We start from the raw sequence: 5,805 nt of genomic DNA, 5'->3' as shown, positions 1-5,805 counted from the left end.
TGCTACACATATACAATAGAATACTACTCAGCCATAAAAAAGGATGAAATAGCGCCACTTGTGACAACATGCGTGGATCTTAAGAGTATCATGCTAAGAGAAGTCAGACAAGAAAAGAACCATGTATTTCACTCAAATGTAGGAGGTAAAACAACAAATGAACTAACAAAACAAACTCACAGACACAGACAACAGTATGGTGGTTACCAGAGGGAAGGGGCCTGGGAGGTAGAAGAGCGTAAACGGGGTCAAATCTATAGGGACAGAAAGAGACTCAACTCTGGGTAATGAACACAATGCAACAGACAGACAATGAATACAGAATGGGACACCTGAAACTTGTGTAACGTCATTAACCAATGCTACTCCGCTACATGGAATCTAAAACACTGGCTTCTGCTCATAGATCTACGGATTTTCAAGTCCAAAAAGTGGTCAACACGGTAAGCACTCATGACTGCACCCAGATCTTAAGAGCTTACACAGCAGTGCTAATGTGAACTTTTCTTTCTCCACATCTTCATGCTTAGCTTCTAAGACTTTTAGATTCTCTAGAGTTCAGACACAGAGCACAGAGGCATATTATAAAGGATCCCTTACACTGTATTAATATAGAATGGGCTGTCTTTATTAATGCCCCACCCATTGTGATAAGAAATTTTACTTTTTTTTTTTTCATTTTATCTTCACTACAACTGTGTAATATCTGGGCCTTTTTAGAGGTAAGTTATCTAAAGAAATTAGGTTATTTAAATAAAGTCATACAGATAGTCAGTGAAAAGCTAGTACTGAGCCATAAATGTGAGTCTTATTACAATAAGTTTTTGTTAAATGTTCAATGAGATGACATTCATTCCAGGAATGCCAAGAAAGTACAGTCTCTCTCATCTGCTTACTGATGCCTGAAATTCCACCATAAAAGATTTATTCTTTAGTAGGAAGATACTCAACCTTTATTAAAATGAAAATGCTGCTGGTTATGGAATCATTTTAAGCCATTTCGATGTCTTAGACCTTGATGTGAAGGGAAGCCATGTCATTGTGGATATTCTCACAAACTTGAAACAGCACGGACGATGCGTAATATTTTGGTTCATGTAACCTGCAAAACCCAGGCACGGAGCTGAGACCAGGTATGGTCCATGCAGAACTTGGACTCCTCTCTGTAATTCCTGTTGATCTGCTACCCCCGACCCTCCCGCAGCGCTCGCCCTCGGGGACAGTGAGTGCAGGGTGGCTGAGGTCTTCAGGAAGAGGGACCGTCTCTTCAGGAAGAGGGACCGTCACTTCAGGAGCTCTGAAAATGCCTCTCTGGGAACGCATCCCAGACAAGTGACAGAATCCGAGGATGGGGAGGTGCAGGAATGCTAAAATGGATAATGACAATCACATTTTATAACAACAAAAAAAACCCTCCTGAGATGATGTTAATGGGCAGCTAGCGTTTAGAATCACTCTGGTTCAGACTCTGGAATGGGGGTCAATCTATTAGCTACCCCAGGTGGCTGCAGGAGAACCTATGGGATCCAGAGGCCTCAAGGGGAGCCATCGGCATCACACCACACCTAGTATCCAAGGCCAAGTGCTGACAACAGGCAGCAAGCGAGCTGGGGACTTGATCCCGTGACATGTGGGAAAAGGGCAGGCATCTAGGAACAGGGAAGAAACACAGAAAAAAGGAATGGAGGAAAGAACATAAAAGTTTTGACCTCCCGTTTTATGCAAAGGTCATTCTTAACAATAACAGTAAAGGCCATAACATAACTTCCATTTACAGAAAGTATTTTTTTAATACTTTCTCATCTGTGGCCATTTGCATACACCAATTTTTAGCTGCCTTTAGGAGTCTCAGGCTCCTGTCAAATTAAAAATTCTCTGATAAAGATAACTATTTCTATAAAAAGATGGCATGGATTAATTGAAATACAGTTCGACTTTTAGAATTATAAAAAACATCAAAGCACCTCTCGATATATGCTTTCTGCATTGCCAACAGAAAGCTTACTGAGCTGTATGTGTGTGTGTGTGTGCCCTTTAACCTTATTAAAGTCTAAACACTTCTTGAAAGAACAAACAAACGAGCTTAGCTAAGACAACTTTCACCCATAAAAATAAGGAGGTGGAATCAGTTGTGGACAATACTAAATATTTTAAAGACACAGAATTTAGCTGTGCGATATTCATGCAAGAATGACAGGACAAGACATGGGATAAAATAACTAAACAAGAAATGAAATTCATTAAATACCTATGTATCAGAAGGGCCCTACATTGAAAAAAGGGGGAGGAAATATAGAAAAGGCTACAAAAAGACATTGTCAACTCTTTGGTATTTTTCTGTTTATAAAAGTGGATACTTCAAACACCACAGAAAAAGTAATTTTGAAATTAAAAGCCCTCAGAGCTCATCCTCCAGGGACTTGCATGTTAACACGTTGGTATACATTCCTCCAGGTTTATGTATTATAATTAAAAGTATTACTCTCTTGTTTTACTAATTTATGTTTTTCATTGAATTTTTCCAGTTTTTAGAGACCTAATTCATTTTTTTAACAATAAATTATGGCAAAATATATTTGGCTAGTCCCTCCCTAACTGATGAACATATATGTTGTTTATAATTTATCACAACTAATAAAATGCTGTAATCAATATCTCTGAGCCGGTAACCCTGTAGTCTTTTATGCATATCCATATTTCAATATAATTATTAAAATATTTAAAATTTCTAAGTTATAAAAGCACTATTATTCAAGTTGATGAGAAAAATAATGTGTTCACAATAGTGACACATGGAAAACACACAGCAATAATAAATTGTAAGAGAGGAAATAAAAGTGGCTAACGTACCAAAGAATTTTCAACTGTATGGGTAATCAAAGAAATACTAATTTAAACATTTCACTGAGCAAAATTTTTTAAATTTTTTATAAAAACTAATATGCATCAAGATCTTTAAAATGTTATCCATCAATAATTATAAATATGTAAACAGGACATAAAACAACTTCTAAAGTGAATTCACAGTAAACACATAATAAAAAATTTGATATCATCAATAAATATAAAATTAGTTATAATTATAAAATTAAAAAATAAATTGAAGTAATGATACCAATATATTAACAGGGTTTGAGAGTTAGCAATATGATATTTACTTATGTGTATATTGTATGTCCCCAACCGCTCGCGTATTTCTGTTATGAAGGAACAAGAATTTGTATGACAAGGATGAATGACTTTCCCCTAATCAGCTTCTATATGTTCATATGATTACATATTGGCTTTTCAAAAACGAAGCATAACTTTGTTCTAACAGGATGCAGGTCTCGCTTTAATGATATAGAAGAGTATTGTAACTTATGGCAACATTTATCATATATTCTAAGACCAACAAAAAGAGCAGTGCTCATTATTTAGAGTAAGTGCAAACAGTGATTTATTACCGCTTTCAAAATCCGATGGCAACAGGAGTGTCTCAAGAGCTTTCTATCCATTTCACAATACTCTTCAGAAGGTTTAGAACATTATCGTGCATGAGATACATGAAGAAGTCCCCCAGTCTAACGTTCTTTGTTCCTTCCCTTGTGGGTCCCGTGGGAACCTCTGAAGATAAGAGTTTTGAAGTTTTTTAAGCTGTCCTGCTTTAAGCCATCATGGGCATCAAGGCCACAGCACCGTGAGGTCTGCCTCGCTGACATGGTGACCTCCACCTGTGTCAATGCAGGACAAGAGCAAGATGGCGTTCACCTCGCCCTTCCGATTTCGATGATTATTTTTAGCACTGTAATGAAAGTCAGCACCAACCAAAGATATTGATTACTTCAATTTTCTTATCTTCATTGCACTCCACATGCTGAGTTTATTAGATTTCTGCTTCACCACAAAATACGGCTAATCAATCACCGTTTTCTGCTTTTCGCTCATCCTGTCTGGCAAAATGATACCTTCAAAATACACCAAATGATAAGTTATGTATGGAGGAGGATGCTCTCTTGGCCATCTCTTCATCCTACGGTGCTGCCACAGTGATTGGCACAGACTAGACGCATAAGAAATTTATAGACAAAGGAATTTAAAAAGATGAAAAATGAGGTTATCTCTGTTTCATTAGGTTATTTTAAATACGTTTAAATTTCCTTTCTTTACATCGAATCTAATGAGTCATCTTTATACCGATGTCATATAGAGAACATTATTTCGATTTTCAGAGAAAATGATTTAAGAGCTTTGTCTATCTTTGAAGGCATTCAGAATTTCAAGTGTATGCTTCATCATAAAAAAAATTACAAAAGAAATGTAGGAAACTACATTAGCTGTTTAAGAAGGGGCAACTAATAAAATAATTTCAAATATATCTTGAGTAAGTAACTCTGAAATAATCTCAGAGGGGAATTGCATCCATCTAAAGACGCAGTGATATCAAAGACACGAGCATTCTAGCCTGCTGATATAACATTTCAGCGCCCGCTGCTTCTCTGTCTCCCCCTAGTGGTTCTAGCCCAATGCCCTTAGATGGTAAGATGATAACCAAATTATTGCATCTGCTTTAGGTTTTTCCTTTTTTTTTGGTCTTGTCCTTCCACCTCTTATTAGTCAGTCCAAAGGTACCTACTTAACTTTTAAAGCATGCTAAAAATTACTTAATAATTTAATCCGGGAAACTCTCTGTGAAATTTCAAGCTGGACCAAGAGTCCTCTTGTAATACGGCTACCTCAAATAGCTGTACTCGTTTTCTGCTAAAATGCTCATAATTTTGTAGTGCGATTTTCTGCTCATAGTTCTTGGCAAAATTCAGAAACTTTAGGAAATATTGGGACATCTTCTGTAAGGATAAACAGACAAAAACTCAGGAAGCGCTGACATATGACATGTTCTGTGAGGATTATCTGTCTCTCTTAGAACTGAGGCTTTGCTTAGCAAATCAACTTCTGATTCTACTTTGGCTTTCGTTGTAGTTTTCTAAGGCAGGAAATATCTCCATCAGTAGACATCACTATCTCAGTGCCCTTGACAAGTGTAGTTATCACTGCAAATTAATAAGATGACATTCTGGTAATAAGTGTTTGTTTCTGGGAATGGGGTTAGGGTGTGTGTACTTATCTCCCCTTGTGTCTGATGGACATTAGTGCAGGAGGATTCTTGGTTGTAGGGCAGGGAGGCTGTCCTGGGCATTATAGGATATTTAGTAGCATCCATGACCTTATACCACGGTATGCCAGTAGGACCCCCACCTCTTATGACCAACAAAAGTATTTCCATAAATTGCCCAATATTCTCTGAGGACAAAACTTTCCAGTTGAGTACCACTGCCCTAAGAGTAATTCTGGCAATCTGAACTCCTGAATTACGTAAAAATGGAAAACACAAAACCTCTGGTTCTGTAACAAGAGTCTTGGATTAGCGTTATATGGACTCTCTGTGTGCCCCCACCATATTTTTGTATCTTTGTGGTGCAAAAGAATGTCTTTAGGTAAGAGAATATGGACACTCGTATGAACCAACTTTCAGGATCTTATGGGATTTATCGCTCTCAACTACAATATGTCAGAAAGGGGACCCTGGAGCTCAATGGGAGAAGTTGGCTCAACGGCTCCTGTTTCTTGATATAAGAGATTCTTGAACTGTGTAGGGTCTTTTGCATTCACCTAGAAGAAAGGAATTTAAAACAGTATTCTTTAGGCATTTTACTTTAAAAGTTTGTGTGCGTGTGCAGGTGTCCTGATTTTCAGCTTTTAAAATAACTGTTACAGAAATGTGCACCGAAGCAAACTCCTTGCAAAACATATTTTATTTATTCCTCA

The sequence above is a fragment of the Furipterus horrens genome, unplaced genomic scaffold (genome assembly GCF_987537825.1).
Source record: "Furipterus horrens unplaced genomic scaffold, mFurHor1.1.pri manual_scaffold_9, whole genome shotgun sequence".
NCBI classification, from domain to species: Eukaryota; Metazoa; Chordata; class Mammalia; order Chiroptera; family Furipteridae; genus Furipterus; species Furipterus horrens.
Note: the sequence above shows the minus strand (reverse complement) of the source record.